At 48.5% G+C, this 18,777-nt stretch overlaps 1 long non-coding RNA gene across 1 annotated transcript; it reads left to right on the top strand.

Moving 5' to 3' along the window:
- Positions 1-1,376: 1,376 nt before the first annotated feature.
- Positions 1,377-5,604, top strand: LOC116075303. Its single transcript, XR_004112518.1, has 2 exons — positions 1,377-1,425; positions 5,453-5,604. It is a non-coding gene; the product is annotated as an uncharacterized LOC116075303 (long non-coding RNA).
- Positions 5,605-18,777: the final 13,173 nt, after the last annotated feature.

Raw genomic sequence — 18,777 nt, 5'->3', positions numbered from 1 at the left:
ATAAGGGAACAGACTTTTATAGGTGGTCTTTGCTACTTTGTGGGTTCTCCTTTCTTCTACCCTTTCAGCCCCCTAACACTAGATAGGAGAGAAAAAGGGATGGAGAGGAAAGGAGATCCCTGAATCCATGAATAAAGTCAGGGGTCAGAGAGGGGCAATGTTATCATTAGTCTACTTCCTATTCATTACGGCCATTGAATTCCTTGGGGCAAGTTTGATCTTTGCCATCAGAATATCTAATTTCTTCTCCTTCTTGTTTCTTCTTTGAACATGATTACATAACAAGCCATGGCCAACAGCAGTGAACCAACAACCCACCCTATCTCTCAGGGCTCTAAAGCTCCCACTAAAAACTCCCCAGAATTCCAAATGTCACACCATCGTAGAAACTGTCTGCAGCTGGCAGAATCATGCCTCTGCTAGAGGATGAGGCAAATCATAGTCAGCTGCTGTGGACAGTGTGAAACGGTCCGGTAGGCCACACCTGGAATTAAGATGAAAACATATTTTCACAATATTTCTGTGTATTTTTAAAGAAACAGTTAGGGTTTTACTGTTGTAAACAAATACCATGACCAATTCAACTTTTATAAATACAACATTTCATTGGGGCTGGCTTACAGGTTCAGAGGGTCCGTCCATTATCATCAAGGTGGGAGCATGGCAGCATCCAGGCAGACATGGTGCAGGAGGAGCTGAGAGTTCTACATCTTCATCTAAAGCAGGCAGAAGACTCACTTTCAGGCAGCTAGGTTGAGCCATGCCCACAGTGACACACCTACTCCAACAAGGCCACACCCACTCCAACAAGGTCACACCCACTCCAACAAAGTCCCACCCACTCCAAGGCCACACCTCCAAAATAATGCTACTATCTGGGCTAGGCATACTCAAACCACCACAAGACCAAAATTCCAAATTTATCACTGCACACCTTGGTGGCTAGCTTTAGGAATATAATCTAACAGTTTAGCAAGGCAGAGTGAAGGGGAGAGGGCAAGACCCATCGGCGCCATGTTTGTAATGTTTCGGACTGTTAGAGAGCCTTTCCTTATGAGAATCACACGCTACTCTCCCACCCCAGCAAAGCCTCCGAGAGCAAATGTGATACAGTCTGGGAAAGTGACCTCGAGATCAGCACTTGGTTGCTTTGGTGGTAAAATAAAAAACAGTCCCCTCAGGCTGAGAGAGTGAGTAGCTCTAATAGCTTGAGCTTGCTTGAGTGGGTGTGGCCTTGTTGGAGGAAGGGTGTCACAAGGGGTGGGCTTTGAGGTCTCCAATAAGCAAGCCAGGCCTAGTGTTTTACTCTCTCCCTGCTGCCTGCGGATCCAGATGTAAAACTATCAGCTACCTCTCCAGCATCATGTCTGCCAGTACACCACCATGCTTCCTGTCATGATGATAATGGACTAAACCTCTGAAACTGTAAGCCAGCCCCAATGAAATGCTTTCCTTTATAAGAATTGCCATGGTCCTGGTGTCTCTTCATAGCGATAGAAATCCTAACAGACTCGATGCGAACCCAGCAGGAAGACAGTCTGTTATGCGGCATGAGCCCTCCACCTGGTCCTTGGCACACCTTGCTCCCAGCATTCCCTGTAGATTATCTCAATTTTACCCCAGCTCCTCCTGTCCGTGAACAAACAAGCCATCAAAGCCAGTGGCCCCAACATACCACTCTCTCTCCTCACCTCACCTTCTTGTGAAGCAGAATAAGGTTTAAAAAAAAAAAAAAAAAAAGACCAGTTACTAGGTAATGATTTATTGATTTAGGTAGTGGTTTACTCAAAGCACCCCGGCTATAGCTCATTTACAGGTGTGATTTCGAGTGATTAGTGGAACAGGGTGACATGAAGAAATAGATGAAACAAGGGGCCGTTGTCCTTGACAACCTGACCTCAAAGCCTTGCACCTGTCAACCCTCTATAATGTGTGCCTTTAAAAACAGAAAGCTGGGCCGGGCAGTGGTGGGGCAAGCCTTTAATCCCAGCACTTGGGAGGCAGAGACAGGAGGATTTCTGAGTTCGAGGCCAGCCTGGTCTACAAAGTGAGTTCCAGGACAGCCAGGGCTACACAGAGAAACCCTGTCTTGAGAAACCAAAAAACAAAACAAAAAACAGAAAGCTGCAGGTCGGTAGTGGTGCAAGCCTTTAATTCCAGCACTTGGGAGGCAGAGGCAAGCAGATTTCTGAGTTCGAGGCCAGTCTGGTCTGTTCCGGGACCAGGACAGCCAGGGCTACACAGGGCTAGAGAAACCCTGTCTCGAAAAACAAACAAACAAAAAAGTTAAAGTTAAAAACAGAAAGCTGACTGCCACGTAGGCTGTGAGATCTCACTCACTTGCCTGCTCCTCTTTGTGCTTTTAGAGAATAAAATGAGACCCAGCAAACTAGAATCTGGAACAGGGGCCATCCTGGCTTCTGTCCAGTGGCGAGATCACTCTTCCACTTGCACTGGTGCCCATTCCAGAGAGATTCCTGCAACAGCTGCTTTACCTAATGCAGGCATGTTTGTTGAGAAGCTGGGGGTGTGGCTCAGTTGATAGAGCACTTGTTTAGCATGCTCGAAGCCCTGGGTTTGAGCCCCAGCACTTCATAGAATGGGAGCAGGGTGCCATATCCCTATAATACACTTGGGAAGTGGAGGCAGGAGGATGGATCATAATTTAGGTTGTCCTTGGCCACATAATCAAGTCAGATGCTAATATGGGCTACATAAAACCCTATGTCAAAAAAAAATTAACTAACAGAAGAAAAGAGAAATGAAATGGCCAACAGGAGCTGGTGATTACAAGGGCATTCAGGGACAGGGTCAATCAGGCATCTCTTCCACTTAAATAAGGTATAGTGATTGGGTCCTTGAGCTCAGTGTTCCTTGGTGGTGCAGAAAATGCCTAGAGTATGTGAGGTCCTGAGTTCTAGAGGCAGAGCCAGAGACATTGATCTGGACCTGATCTTTCATAGGGAGGACCTGAAATGCTGGTCATGGGGTCAAAGGGCCACAGAGGTCTTTAAGAAGTGTCAACACTGGGGCTAAAGAGATGGCTGATTACGGAAAGATGGCTAAGAGCACTGACTACTCTTCCAGAGGTCCTGAGTTCAGTTCCTAGCTCATGATGATCATGATGATGGCTCATGATCATCTGTAAGAGGTTCTGATGCCCTCTTCTTGTATGTCTGAAAACATCAACAGTGTACTCATACAAATAAAATAAATATATCTTAAAAAAAAAGTAAGTGCAGACATTGAGGTTGGGCAAGGTGGTGCACACCTTTAATCCCAGTATTTAGGATTCAGGAGTAGGCAGCAGATTTCTGTGAGTTCCAGGGCAGCCAGAGCAACAGTGAAACAATGTCTCAAACACAATAAAACCAACCCTCCAAAAAAAGAACTGCAAATTTTGGCAAAACACCTTGGCTGCTGGAGAAGAAGCTGAGAAGCTCCTTGGGAGCCTTCCTGGTGTGGGACTCAGATCTTTAATACAACCTAAGATAAATGTGCTGGTAGGCACTGCTGGGTGAACAATCTGGGACTGGACTCTCCAGCAAGGGGGTTTGATGATGGGGAGGGGGGCGGGGCACAGAGCGATTGAGTAACCTGTTCTATACATTGTATCTTCCTGTTCTGTAGTAGACACAATAGAATAATAGAAGTGGAGAAGGAAGGAAGGAAAGAAAGAAAGAAAGAAAGAAAGAAAGAAAGAAAGAAAGAAAGAAAGAAAGAAAGAAGGAAGGAAGGAAAGAAAGAAAAGGGAAGCAGAAAGAAGAATCGAGAACCAGTCTGCATGGAACAAAAAGACAGCACAGGAAGCAAAGATCAGCTGGTTCCAGATAGACGCACTGGAATCCTGGGAAATGTAGTTGCCAGCAGCCTGGGGTGGGAGTCAAAGAGTATGCGGCCCCTTCTAAAAAGACTGACCCATCTCCCTTCACTTGGCTCTCCTCAGCCGCAGCCATTGTCATGGCCAATTGATGCCGATCAACCTCGTTGTGGGTTTCCACCACGGGTGGCCAGAGGAGCCAGGCTGTTCTGAGGGGATTCTGGGTAGAGGTCCTGGTGGATAGATCACTGTTGGCACCCACAATGATGGTGGCCAGGTGACAGCTGAATTCCCCTCTCTTCCTCTGCATCCCCAATTCTGACACATGCACCTGTCTTTCAAGACACAGGGGATGAGTTGGGGTTATACCCAATGAACTTAGATGTAGATCTTCTGAGTGGCTGGGGATAACCTGGCAACCTTGGGAAGGAAAGGCCTTGAGGTGTGGACAGCCCCTGTCCTTTATCCTATAAGCAGTGCTTTCTGATTGTTTGACTTTTATTCTTGTTTTGTCCTGTTTTATTGAGACAGAGTCTTACTATGTAGGCCAGGCTAGCTTCAAGCTCAGACATCCACCAACCTCTGCCTCTTGAGTGCTGGTATCAAAGGTGTGCCACTATGCTTACCCGTATGCCCTCTCTATTGTTTTTATATCCAAAATATCCTATATAGTCTTATTTAATTTTTAATTTTTTTTGGTTTTTCGAGACAGGGTTTCTCTGTATAGCCCTGACTGTCCTGGAACTCACTCTGTAGACCAGGCTGGCCTCGAACTCAGAAATCCACCTGCCTTCTGCCTCCCAAGTGCTGGGATTAAAGGTGTGTGCCACCACTGGCTGGCTAATTTTTAAATTTTTATTGATAAGCATCTGAAAGCATTACTTTTGATCCCCAATCTATAACTGATAGATTATGCCTTTGCCACACCTTTTATATTTGTTCTAAACAACATAAAGACAGATAATTTCTTAGTTTTGGTTGTTTTGTCAACTGGGCACATGTTAGAGTTATCTAGGAAGAACCTGACTGAGAAAATGGCTCCACCACGGTAAGCTGTAGGAAAGCCTGTGGAAGCGTTTTCTAGAGTGATGACTGATGTGGGAGAGCCTAGATCATTGTGGGTAGTACCACCACAGGGCAGGTAGTCTGTGATTATATCCAAAAGACTAAGCAAGTCATAGACAGCAAGCCAGTGAGCAGTGTTCTGTAGGGGCAGTTTTTGATGCTAAGGTCCTGTTCCCCAATTGGTTCTTGATCTGTCAGTAAAGAAAGTCATGGGCCAATTGTTGGGTAGAGAGTACAGGCAGGACTTTTGGGTTCCTGGAGAAAAAAAGAGAGACACAAGAAAGGAGAGGAAGAGTTTTACTATGCTTTGGAGGGAGAACCCAGCAGCCATGTGAGGTCTTGGGAGAAGCTGTGGCCTGTGGCCACTACTACAGGCAGGTGGTCATGGATGTTTGGCCCGGGGTTAGATGGGACTAGCCACTGAAGTGTAGGGCAGGTGGGAGGTACGGAGCTAAGAGTATTGATAAGGGCGAGTTTTCCAGGTGAGAGATAGTAGTGCCTAGCAATGGTGCCAAGGAGGCAAATTGTAAATGAACAACTGTGTGTGTGTGTATCTTTTATCTGCAGATTCAAGGGCGCTGAGTAGGGTCTGGTAGCATGACCACTTCCTAGAACAAAGACAAGTAGTGCAAAGCTACATACAACAGTGTTCCTCTATGGCTCCTGCTTCGGAGTGTGAGCCAAACGCCTCAAAATGAAATAAACCTTTCCCCAAGTTGTTTTTGGTCATGGTGTTATTTATTTATTTATTTATTATATGTAAGTACACTGTAGCTGTCTTCAGACACACCAGAAGAGGGCAACAGATCCCATTACAGATGGTTGGACTGCTCTTCCGAAGGTCCTGAGTTCAATTCCCAGCAACCACATGGTGGCTCACAACCACCTGAAATGAGATCTGATGCCCTCTTCTGGTGTGTCTGAGAGAGGTACATATATATATATAATAAAAAATATGTCTCTTTTTTTTTATTTGCTCTCTGGAGCTGGGTTGTTCTCTAGGAGTCCTAGCATCTAATCTGGCCTCCAGTCCCCACAGGCCCTCTCATCGACTCCCTGACACTCTGCCTGACTGCAAGGTGGGTGGGAGAGGGATGCTGGGGCCAGGATTAGTAACTGCCACTTATTATCTTATGGGTGCTGGTTATTATCTTGTCACTGGGGAGCAGAGTCATCCTGTGCTTGGGGTACATGCTTAGCTATGCAGGATAGGCAGGCTGAGTGTCAGGACCTGACTCCACAAGACAATTGGGAAGCCAGCCTTGGGGGGAGGGGTTCATCTTTTAAATGAAATAAAATCAGAAGAATTCAGAAAGCGACACCGTAAGGAAGCATATATTAGCCTTACTATATGAACACAATTGAACATTTTAACTGATAACCTGTGCTTTCAGCCCAATAGTTGTGATTTTTTTTATATTGATATAAGTAACAAATGTTTACAAATGTTAGTGTGTGCCGGGTAGTGGTGGCACATGCCTTTAATCCCAGTACTTGGGAGGCAGAGGCAGGTGGATTTCTGAGTTCGAGGCCAGCCTGGTCTACAGAGTGAGTTCCAGGACAGCCAGGGCTACACAGAGAAACCCTGTCTCAAAAATTACAAAAAAAAGAAAAAAGAAAAAGAAAAATGAAGGAAAATGTCCCTCTCCTTTTGAGGGAGGGAAGGAGGAGGAAGGGAGAGGGAGAGAGGGGAGAGAAAGGGGAGGAAAAGGAAGAGAGAGGAAGGGGGAGGGGAGGAGGTAAGGAAGGGAGGGGCAGGGGGAAGAGGAAGAAGGAAAAGAAGAGGAGGAGGAGAGATGCCATCTATCATGGTGGGGAGACATAGAGTAGGAGTCCACATGATCACATTTCATTGGAAGCAGACTGTGAACAGGAAGTGGGGCTGGGCTATGAGGTCTGATGGCCTGCCCCCTTGACCCACTTCCTTCAGTGAAACTCCACCTCCAGGAGGGTCCCGAATAATGCTCGCTGTGTTGCCTAGGGGGATGGAGTCTGCCTAGGGCAGGCTCCGCAACAAACCCTGGAAGGAGGACACATACCTCTTAGTGAGGGGACCTCATCTTCTAGGTTCCTGCTGACAGCCCAGGGCCCATGATTTTGCCCACACCCCAGGGCTGACACCACACTTCACCACAGGAACTTAAGCAATTACATCTCAAAATAAAGCTACCTTTAAGGCAGGAGTATATTTTAGTGATTTTTTAAAAAAAGATGTATTTATTTGTTATACACTGTAGCTGTCTTCAGACACACCAGAAGAGGGCATCAGATCCCATTATAGATGGTTGTGAGCCACCATGTAGTTGCTAGGATTTGAACTCAGGACCTCTGGAAGAGCAGTCAGTGCTCTTAATCTCTGAGCCATCTCTCCAGCCCCCATTTTAGTGATTTAAATTAAAAAAAAAAAAAAGCTGATGAATATAAAGCCAAGGAATGCTCCTCATGCTGGGACAACATCCCATCTCTGCCTCAGCCTGTGTGCTGGCCAGGGGTCAGACTCCCTCCCAGTTACTGTCAAGGGTAGGCGTTCTTTACAGCTGGTCTCTCCAGATAAGGACAAAAACTCCACCTTGTATTTAAATGGACCCAGTTTCCTCTGAGGGACTAGGGAAGCTTGCCAAACTAGTCAGGTTTTCCTTGACCACACAGTAATTTGGGGGACATCTCAGAAGCACCCCCTCCCCCTGTGTCTTTGACATCTGATGTCCTAACCCTATCCTATCCTGTCAAACAGGATGTTCTGGCTTAGAGCAGACTTGGAGGGTTCTGTTCTGTTCTAGGCTGACTTGAATGAAGTTCAGCAGAGGTCTGTAGACAACAGCCACCTACAGTGTCTCTTGGAATCCAGAGCAGTGAGTCTAGGCTGGGAGCCTGACCCCTCAGCCAAGGGTGGAGGTTGAGGGAGAGATAGGATGTTTTCTGAGTGTGGGCAAGCCATGGGATTGTCCAGACAGCTACAATTACTAAAATCTATCTTCATTTTACAATTAGCTTCATGTTGAGACATGAGTGACAAGCCACACATCCTCTATGTTTGTGATGTGCCCCAAGAGAGTCCCAGAGTCACCTTCCCTGCCCAAACAACCAGTTTTATGAACAATGTCCTCACCATAGATAGAAACCCTGTGTTCTTGGCCGTCCCCATTGTACCTCAATTTTCCCTCCCACCTGTGACTGGCTTGAGTGGACAGACTGTGAGCTGTTCTGTGAGCTGGCTCTTCTCTCAGCATGCCTCCAACTTCAACAGGACTTGAGGAGGAATAGTTAGGACCAACCTCTCCTGATGGTAAACTGATGTCTTTCTCCTGCTCAGACCTCCTAGCTGCTCCCAGATCACTCAAGATCAAAGACTCCCCCAGGGCCCCCAAAGCCAGCTATGATGGTGTCTTAATTAGGGTTTTACTATTGTGAATAGACACCATGATCAAGGCAACTCTTATAAGGACAACATTTAGTTGAGGCTTGTTGTGGGTTTGGTCTAATGCTTGCATTATGGTATTCGGGTTCCCCAAATTACACGAGAATCCATATGTAAGATGCTGAGGGTCCCTACCCCCAGTTGGTTCTGATTGGTAAATAAAGTTGCCAGCGGCCAATGGGTGGGCAGGGAGACAGATGCAGGACTTTAGGATTTGAGGGCAAGGGGACAGGGAGAGAGAGAGGAAGGATTTAAAACCGCCATTCCAGGAAAGCAGAAAGATTAGGGCTAAGAAGTGCAGGAAGAGAGAACACACCAAACATGTAAGAGTCAGGAAAGAGTGGCTCCAGGACTCCACCCCCCGCTTACTCCCCTCCCTGGGTCCAAAATATAGGTTTTAGTAAGTAATAATTCAGGACTATCAGAGGGGAGAGTGTGGATGTTTGAGAATGGCCCAGGCATTGAGCTAATTAAGGCATATTAAATATAAGGCTGGGTGTCTGTGTGTGTGTGTGTGTGTGTGTGTGTGTGTGTGTTTTTCATTCAGGAATCCAGAACATTGGGGTGGGTAGCAAGGAACTCTGGAGGAGCAAGCAGACTCAAGCTGCCGCAACTGGGGGGCAATTTGAATATTTAATCACCTACTGCTACAGGGCTGGCTTACAGGTTCAGAGGTTCAGTCCCTTATCATCAGGAACATGGGAGCATTCAGGACACTAAGGAGACGCCTGGACCAGGTGTGCTTTGCAAATGGAACCATGTCTGACTGGTAACTATTGCAAAACCAACTGTCTGGCTCATCCTGCTAGGCTCAGTGGCCACTTGGCCTGCACCGTTGGTAGCCCTTGGGCTCAGCACAATCTCCATAAGCACTGTGCCTCTGCTCTGCTCTGAGAGGACTGGGACCTCAGTGGTGGATGAGTGGGTGGTGTGTAGATGCTGGGAAAGCTACAGGAACGGGGGGGGGCATGGAGGTGGGGCTGTCTCCTGACATCACACGGGGTTGAAGACCATGTGGTGGGGTCAGGGTTCGAGGGTTGATATAGATTGACAGAAGGGGCCAACAGCTCATGAATGGACTGGAGCTGCCATGTGCTGAAAGGAAACTGCCAGGATGAAAAGAGGCCGATGAGACCAGGAGCCGGAAGCCATGAATGTAGGTGGCACAGCCTGTCCCCGGATGGCGACAATTACAGTGTCCGTGGGCATGAGAAGATCACTGGCTGCTGTATTCATTATGTGTTGCAGTTATTAGGATGCCTGGCACTGGACAACACAGAGAACAGTTTTATTTGCCCACCTGTAGTGGCCACATCATTGCATGGTAGTCAGTTCCCAAGGAGGGATGGGTTGGGTTTACTCTTCTGGAACCGGAGAGCTAACCCAGCACTGATTAACCCAGCCTTCCAGTAAGGATTCTTTCTGGGGACACACCTCTAGGACCCTATGTCCTCTCTTTTCAGGTCTCCCCCTCTTAAAGGGTCCACCCCCTTTACTCATGTCTACACCGGAGGCTCAGCTTCTAGAACCCTTGGGTTCCTACCCAAATCACAGGTAAACCACAGTCGGAAATTTTCTTACTTAGCTCTGGCACTGCAGGGAGCTTAGACAGCGCCGCTGACCCTGTCAGCACTGGGGCATACTGCAGGAGAGGCCTGAGACTATGGCAGTACCAACCGTAAAAGACTCCTGACGGTAGAGTTCAGTGGCAGGGGCCTCCCAACCCCAACTGGTTCAGATGTCAACTAAGGACCACAGGCACACAGAGGAGGTGAGCACTGAGACCTCAGGGGAAACCAGGAGTATAGATGACTGGGGAGCCACTTCAGAGCAGAAGGAGCAAGGTTTCGGGGATAGGCTCCCTCCCATGGGCAGGACTGTGCATGGTTGAACCTTCCTGTCAGTGCCAAGAGTGGGAGTCCCAGAGATGCTGGGGAAGCTACTACCCACATCTACCAGCGAGGCCAGAAAGGACCAACCCTTTCAAATGCTTCCGGCCAAACGACTGTCCCTGCTGCCTGCACTATTTTTCCTTTTAAAAAACCGTTTGCAAAAACGTTACTAAAAAAAAAAAAAGAAAAAAAAAAAAAGAATCGCAGCCAGTGTGGGAGAATGTGGCAGTTCCTCAAAAAAAAAAAAAAAGCTATCGCAGACTCACCAGAGCAGTCCCACGCCTGCGACTACAGTGGAAGGGACAGCTCAGAGAGAACAGAGACGGCTGGACACTCAAGTTCCTGAGGGGTAGGCTCAACTGCTCAAGGTGGGAGCCGCCTGATGGTTCATCACCGGAAGACTGGCATTGCGGATCTCTGTGTGGTACGTGTCCTTAAGGAGAAAGCACCCGGTGCTAGGGTGTAGGAGATATTTTTCTGTTGCTGTGATAAAGTACCCCGTATGGCGGTTTGAACATGCTTGGCTCAGAGAGTGGGACTACTTGGAGGTGTGGCCTTGCTAGAGGAGGTGTGGCCTTGCTCGAGTGGGTGTGGCCGTGTTGGAGGAAGTGTATCAGTATGCGGGCAATGAGACCCTCCTAACCACGTGGGAGCCAGTCTTCTAGTGGCCTTCGGATGAAGACGTAGAACTCTCAGCTCCTCCTGCACCGTGACTGCCTGAACGCTGCCTTGCTCCGGTCTTGATGACTGGAGTGAGCCTCGGAACCCAGTCATCATGCTAGGTGATTCAGAAAAAAAAGAGATGTATTTGGCTTACGACTTTGGCTGTTTCAACTCCCGTGCAGCATGACCAATGTCCAACAAGGTTCCCCAACAGCATAACAATACAGCCGGTGCCGTCACATGGTGGGAGGAAGAGGGTGCCGAGCAGTATGTGCCACATCCTATGCAGCCTGGGTGTTGGACTAGGAGAAGCAAGGGGACGAAGAAAAAATAGACACATGGACACATGTATAGTGAAGCTGGCATCAGGTGCGAACACGACGGCCATAACCCAGAACTTCAGTGTGCTTATTAGGCATAGCAAAGGTGTTAGCTAGTCTCTGTAGGAGGTCTCTAGGCCTGGCTGTCTCAGGCCATAAAGGAGGAAGTCACAGTTGCTAGTCTTTGCACACATTGATCCTAGACACAGCAGACAGACTCAAGAATAGCTTTGCCGTTTCTCTCGAGCCTGGACCATTTGGATAATGTCTTTGCCAATTGTCCTGTGGGTCTAAGGTCTTGGAATCCTCCACATGATTTTTCCCATGCCAAAATATACATTCACTCAAGACTTGACTCACTCCGGGCTTTCTCAGCTCCCTGTCATAGAGAGGGCAAGGGCTAGACTTTGTGAGAATGCTCCCAGGCGGTGATGAGTCCTATCTTGATCACACCGAGAGGAGTGTTTACCTGCCCTAAGATCCGCCCCGTTACCTAATGACCACTCCCACACCCCACACCCACACACTGTCATTGACAGGTGTGGACAGACCTGAGGACTACAGTGGTCAAGTTCCACAGCACCCTTGACTCTACAAGAAGCTCTTGATTGGAGCTAGCTCTCTCGGGTGATAGCATACACTGCCAAGCGACTGTCCTCCCAGGATTCCCAAGGGTAGCCTTCTTGCCTAGTCCCAGAGATCATCTCTGCCAGGGCTCCAGGACTCCTTAATTGTAGGCGTGAGCATGGTGTCTCCCTCCGGTCATGAGGTTTTATGTTGACTGAGACCGGAATGCAGTAGACTGTGAGAGGCTTTGAGTAAACCTTCCTGACTCAGTTGGTGAGGGGAGGGGGGTCCCTTGCTTTTCTTCTTACACAACCTGTTGTTATAGCTGGGCTGTCCTCATGTAAGAGGAGAGCAGAATGTACTCTTCATGAATTTGAAGTTTTTATCGAACCCCTTTCACTGTAACAGGGCCCCTGGGTTTAGTGTTATTTGCTCTTGAAAGTGAATCCTTTATCATAATGTGATGTGTTTATTAAAAGATAGATTATGTACTGATGGATGTGTGGTCAAGCGGGTGCCTTTGTGGACCCATGCTGAGGCATCCCTTCCCTCTGAGGGACCAGCCACAAGATGGTATAGTATAGAATAGAGTTTATTCAGGGCGTGGGGAGGGGAGTCAAGAGGGTTGTAGAGGTAGAAAAAGGGAGGGAGGGAGAGAGAGAGAAAGAGGGAGAGAGAGAGAAAGAGAGAGAGAAAGAGAGAGAGAGGAGAGAGAGAGAGAGAAAGAGAGAGAGAAAGAGAGAGAGAGGAGAGAGAGAGAGAAAGAGAGAGAGGAGAGAGAGAGAGAGAAAGAGGAGAGAGAGAGAGAAGTAGAGGCTGGCCTTGAACATGTGGAGAGAGGGAGAAAGGGAATGGGGAGAGAAGGGGGAGCAAGAGAGAGCGGAGGGGACAAGCAGCCCCTTTTATAGTGAGTCAGGCATACCTGGCTGTTGCCATGTAATGGTGGGGGCAGAACTTAGACAAAATGCTAACAAAGTGGCTTGCACACCTGAGCTATACAGCCCAAACCCCTGCTCCCTCCCCAACTCCCCACCCCTGTTTACTCCCCTGCCCTCCCTCCCCACCCCAGCTCCCTACTCCTGTTCTCTTCCCCCTCCCCCCCGCCCCTGCTCCCCACCCTGGCTTCCCACCCCTACACTTATGCCTGCCTGCATGCTTGTCAGTTGTACATGGCCTCTCCATAGTTTTGCTCTCAGGCTGCATCTTAGCGAGGGTCCCCATTGCTGCTACCAAAAAAAAAACATGACCAAAAAGCAAGCTGGGGAGGAAAGGGCTTATTCAGCTTACACTTCCACATCGCTGTTCATCTTAGAAGGAAGCTAGGACAGGAACTCACACAGGGCAGGAACCCGGAGGCAGGAGCTGATGCAGAGGCTATGGAGGGGTGCTGCTTGCCTCCCTTGGCTTGCTCAATCTGCTTTCTTATAGAATCCAGGACTACCAGCCCAGGGAGGGCACGACCCACAATGGGCCGGCCCTCCCACATCAGTCACTAATTAAGAAAATGCCTTACAAAATGTGGGGGTGATCTACCCCATTGATCACCAGGGTTGGTTTGGCTGATCTGGCTACCTAGGCCAATGTCCCCTTCCTCCCTCACAGCTCCACGTGCATCCTTCCTGAAGGACCCGTCTTCCCTCAAGAGTAGCTGCACTCCCCTGCTAGAACCTCCACACAAGCTCTCAAAAAAAAAAAATGCCTTGCAGCCAGACTTCATGGATGCATCTTCTCAACTGAGGTTCTTCCTTTAAGATAACTCAAGTTTGTGTGTCAAGTTGACATAAGACCAGCCAGCGCAGGCTGGCCTGGGGACTGCCTTTTATTGTTATTGCTTCAGAGTTGAATGAGCAAATTATTCAAATCGCAAAGCAACCTCTGACCATAGAGGTGGTGGATAGAGCCTAGGCTAGCCCCACTTAGGCTTGGCTACCATCGGTGGCGGTTATCCTGAGAGCTTTGGGCACACCAGGGGCTAAGCATACCCCTGTTGTGTGCTCATCCCTACCTAGCTAAACTGCTAAGAAGTAGACACTATGATTTTCTCCATCCGAAGTGAAGAGGCTGAGAGTCAGAGAGGTTAGGAAACCTGCCCTGTAGATGATACACAGTTGGCTGCCAGGTTGGGGTCAGCAGATTATAGATCTAAGGACTCCCAACAGCTTCCGGTCAGACAGAGGAGCCACAGTTGGGGGAAGGGCAGGCAATGAATCTCCTAAGTTAAACAAACAACAAAAAGGAATTCCAAGTTTTTAATCACTTGGGGGAGGGGCTGGTGTGGAGACTGAGGCTGCCTGGCACCCTTTTAGCAGCTGCCTGGAGGTTACATCTTCTAATTGTGGGCACCCCCAGAAATCCAAACCCGTAGAACAGTGTGGATTCTCTCAGTAGCTAATTATTTATAATTAGCACTGCAGCGCCACGAGATTGTTTTTAAATTGCTTCAAAATAGTCCCCAAGGGTTTTGAACATATCCCCCCACCCCCGAAAACATTTAATTTTCTATCAATTTGTAGCAAGTTGTAACACCCTTCCAAAAGTTTTTTTTTTTTTTTTTAAATTACATAGCCCGGCAGTGGTGGCGCACACCTTTAATCCCAGCACTTGGGAGGCAGAGGCAAGCAGATTTCTGAGTTCGAGGCCAGCCTGGTTTACACAGTGAGTTCCAGGACAGCCAGGGCTACACAGAGAAACCCAATCTTGAAAAAAATAAAATTAAAGAGTACATAAATTAAAGCTTAGTATTGGTGAAGGGAGACATTTAACGTCTCAGCGACTGCTGACTGTGACCGTATACAGAGGGAAGGATGCTGGTAAATGTCAGGGTGACATTTACCAACACCAGGACAATGGGGACGTGCAAGCCCTGATCTATCTCTCTGCTGGTCAGACCAATCTGGGGGTACAGACTGTCTAAGGTGTGAGGTCTTCAGACATAGTTGGGAGGGCTCATCATTGCTGGGAGGGCTCTGGCTCTAGGGCCAGCTTAGTGCTCAGTGATTGGAGGCTCTGAATGAAGAACGAGCCTTGGATGGACTGGTCTTCGGCAGGACACACATGCCTGCACTTGCCTGAGCTCCACTGATTGCAGCCGTTGAAGCTAGGCATGCAACCAGCCAAGCCTACGTATTTGATATCTGGAGAGGTGAAGGAATGGCGGTGGCTGTGTAGGCCGTTGGTCCATGGGAACCCTTTGAATCCAAATCCCATCTCCGTCACAGCAAGTAGTCAGAGATTTCATTTGGACCCGTGACCTCTTAGTTATGTAGGTTCTAAAATAAAAACTTGCTGTGAGCAAGTGTTGCTCTTTGCAGGTCGCCTGCTGGGTTATTAATGAGAGCTCAATTAGAGAGTCCTGGATTTGTGGGGGCGCCCAGCATGCTTACTTCATCCTGCTGGTCTCCAGGGAGGGCCTTCCTCTGCTACAGTCAGCCGGCCACCTTCATGTCACACTGTGCTAAGAGAGCCTGGTATGAGGAGGGACTGGTGTGCTCAGGCTCCTTGGCAGGGACAGAGTTGGTGGGGGCTGGAGGGGGGCTCCTTTCCATCTCATTTTTTTTTCTTGGTTTTTCGAGACAGGGTTTCTCTGTGTAGCCCTGGCTGTCCTGGAACTCATTCTGTAGACCAGGCTGGCCTCGAACTCAGAAATCCGACTGCCTCTGCCTCCCAAGTGCTGGGATTAAAGGTGTGTGCCACCACTGCCTGCACTTTCCATCTCATTTGCTCCCGTAACTCTGAAGGGCTGCAGGGTAGGGAGATTCAGATCCCCGTTTCTGCAGAGTCCAAACAACAGGCCAAGGGGAAGAAAAGGGCTAGAGAGTGGGGAGGAAGGCTTCGAGGGAAGTCTGGCCATTTTGCACACAAAGCCAAGAATACATACAGATTCTGGGAAGGAAGAGATAAGCAAGGGCACCGTGGCCCACACTGGCCTGCATACCCACAAGGAGTCACTCTTGCTTGGTTTCTGCCCCAGCAGAGACTGCTGTGAAATCCTGACTCCCTTGGTTGGAGCAGCTGAGCTCTCCCTTAGGCAGGGAGTTCCCTGAGTTGGGTGGCGTGGGTACTGGGAGTTGTGGGATACCCCTGTTAGCTGTTGTTGATGTATTCTTGTCTTCTGGTTGCTTCCGTGTCTCTGATTCCCTTTGCCGCCTCCCCAGGGGGTTTAGAGGTGGCAGTAGGAAGGAAGGAGGCATCATGTGGGACTCCAGTTGACCAGAACTGTTTGTGGCTCTCTCGAGTGCATTTGCTCCCAGCCAGCTTCTATTAACGTTTTTTCTCCCCCACAGCTTTGTCTCCTGGGACTCGTATTATGATGCAGAAGACACTTGTTAGACTCACAGAAATGACTCTCGGACTCTCCTGGTTGAGTTCCGGGTGGGAGCTGAGAAAACTCACATCAGAGAACCAAAGCTTTAAGGTGGCCAGTTCAGGATATGAACCTGGTCCCCCCAAAAGGAAATTGTACATTTTTATAGGACGGGATCACAAAGTGAGGGGAGAAGAGTGGGGTGGACTGGTGAAATGGCCAATCAGATTTTGACACAAGGGGGTTAAAAAAGCAAGTTAATGGATGTGACTGGCCCCTATCCGGGTCACCTGGTTTCAGGGTCCTTGTGTCAGCTTTCACAGCCAGGTCCCTCCTGGACTCTGTCTGCTCTGGAACTTAGAATGATAACGGAACAAAGGAGCGGCAAGCTACAGTAGTCAATTAAGATAAGCAACCCATTTACAACTTGTGTGCCTTAGTTTAGATAACAGGATAACAGCAACTTCCCTCTTTGCGTCCTTTACTGGATAACAGACAGGCAAGAAACACCTGAACCAGCAGGACAGGAGTTGGACTGTGGGGCCTGAGGACATGAACTTGGTTTTGAGCCTGTCAGCAAGGCGGAAGTTGCTCGTGCCACGGCTAGACCCAGGAAACTCCTCACCGTGTTTGAGACACAAATGCTCTCCGCCTCTCTCTCTCTGTTCCCATGGGCCCCTAAGAACTCAGAGTGGGACTGGTCTTTGGAGCCAGGGCTTCGGAGAACTCATTAAGTTAAAACAAGGTCACCATGGTGACCCCCGATCCAACTGTATGGATCTTAGTATGTCTAAAGGAAACTCCCAGTTCCAACTCCCAGGCCTCAAAAGGCATTCCAAACATCCAGGAATGAGCTCAACCCGCACTGTAAGAGGATTTCTGGCGGTTATATAAAATCCAGAATTCTTCAGGAACTTGCTGAGCTGGTGGTTCCATCTGCCCCAAAGAGTTTTTGACTTTCCTTATTTTGGCCGAAGGGACATATGGCCCCCTATAGCGCCTATCAGCATTATCGAAGCACGGTGCCTGCTGTACATTTCGAAGTCTCTCTTGCCACCCCCTCACTCTGCCCTTGCCTGCTTCCTTGCTAGCTCAGTCTCTCTGCTTCCTTCCGGACCTTGGCTAATCACTCGTCTCTCCTCGCCCGGAGCAGCCTTCTCTGTCTCTGGCTCCGTGCACTTTAAGATCGCAGAGACCTCAGGCACTTTTCTATGCCCTCTTGGGCTTCCTTTGGACTCCTCCCTAAGCCCCTCCCACTTCCTCTAAAGGACGGCTTTTACCCTGCTTTCTCGCCTCTCAGCGAGTTCTGGTCTCTAACCATGGGCTTTTCCCATTCAGAATATTCCTCCCCTGTCTTCTCTAATCTCTTCCCCGGTTGGACTCAGAGATTCCATTAGGCCTCACCGTGTCTTACCGCAAACAGCTTGGTCTTAGTACAACTCAACGGGCGATGACGTCATACTCTGTTTCCAAATTCTCACAGATTGTAATAACTTTTGCCACTACACAAACAAGTGATCCCAGAATCTCTTCTCTCTAAACGTTCTCTGCTCTCCACCCTGGAAAAGCACCTTCTTTACTCTGCTCACTCTAGTCTCTCCTTCTGATCACTAACCAGTTTTTTCAGAGATTCAAATGTCTCTTAGGAATGGATAATATTTAAATATTGTCGCCGGGCGGTGGTGGCGGTGCACACCTTTAATCCCAGCACTTGGGAGGCAGAGGCAGGCAGATATCTGAGTTTGAGGCCAGCCTGGTCTACAGAGTGAGTTCCAGGTCAGACAGGGCTACATGGAGAAACCCTGTTTCGAAAAACCAAAAAAGAAAAAAAAATTAAATATTGTCACATGTTATTTTACTTTATTATTTAAAAAAAAAAAAAGCTGGCAGGGCAGTGGTGGCACATGCCTTTAATCCCAGCACTTGGGAGGCAGAGGCAAGTGGATCCCTGAGTTCGAGGCCAGCCTGGTCTACAGAGTGAGTTCCAGCACAGACAGGGTTATACAGAGAAACCCTGTCTTGGATAAAAAAATAAAGCTGGTTCTGGAGTTGGGTTATCTCTCTCTCTTGTCCACCTCCCCGCGCCCCCCAAGGCCCAAGCATATTTACTTGAGAATTTCTTCCAAATCTCTGTCCTGAGTCAGGTGGTTCCGCCGGACTCTGTGGAAGGGAGGAGAGCAAAACAGAAGAGCACAGGAAAAGACACTCTACTGGCTGGTTTTGTGTCAATTGGACGGCAAGCTAGAGTCATCAGAAAGGAAGGAGCCTCCCTTGAGGAAATGCCTCAGGCATTTTCTCAGTTAGTGATTGACAGGGGAGGACCCAGCTCATTGTGGGTGGAGTCACCTCTGGGCTGGTAGTCCTGGGTTTTATAAGAAGGAAGGCTGAGCAAGCCAGGGGGAGCAAGCCAGTAAGCAGCATCCCTCCATGGCCTCTACATCAGCTCCTGCCTCCAGGTTCCTGCTCTGTGTGAGTTCCTGTCCTGACTTCCTCTGATGGTGAACTATGATCTGAAAGTGTAAGCCATTATCCCCAACTTCTCGGTGGTGGTGTTTTTGTAGTAGCAATAGAAACCCTAACTAAGACAGACACTAGGGGCTTTAAAACAGCCCAAAGGTCAACGATTCCAAAACTTCTGCTGCTTATCCCAGACTCCTTTTCTTGATTTTATTTAACTCTTTAACTGCTTCTCTATCTTGTATCTCTAAAACTTTTGCTAAAATATAAAC

Source organism: Mastomys coucha, unplaced genomic scaffold (genome assembly GCF_008632895.1).
Source record: "Mastomys coucha isolate ucsf_1 unplaced genomic scaffold, UCSF_Mcou_1 pScaffold3, whole genome shotgun sequence".
Taxonomy (NCBI): domain Eukaryota; kingdom Metazoa; phylum Chordata; class Mammalia; order Rodentia; family Muridae; genus Mastomys; species Mastomys coucha.
Note: the sequence above shows the minus strand (reverse complement) of the source record. Positions and strands in the feature narration are given on the sequence as shown.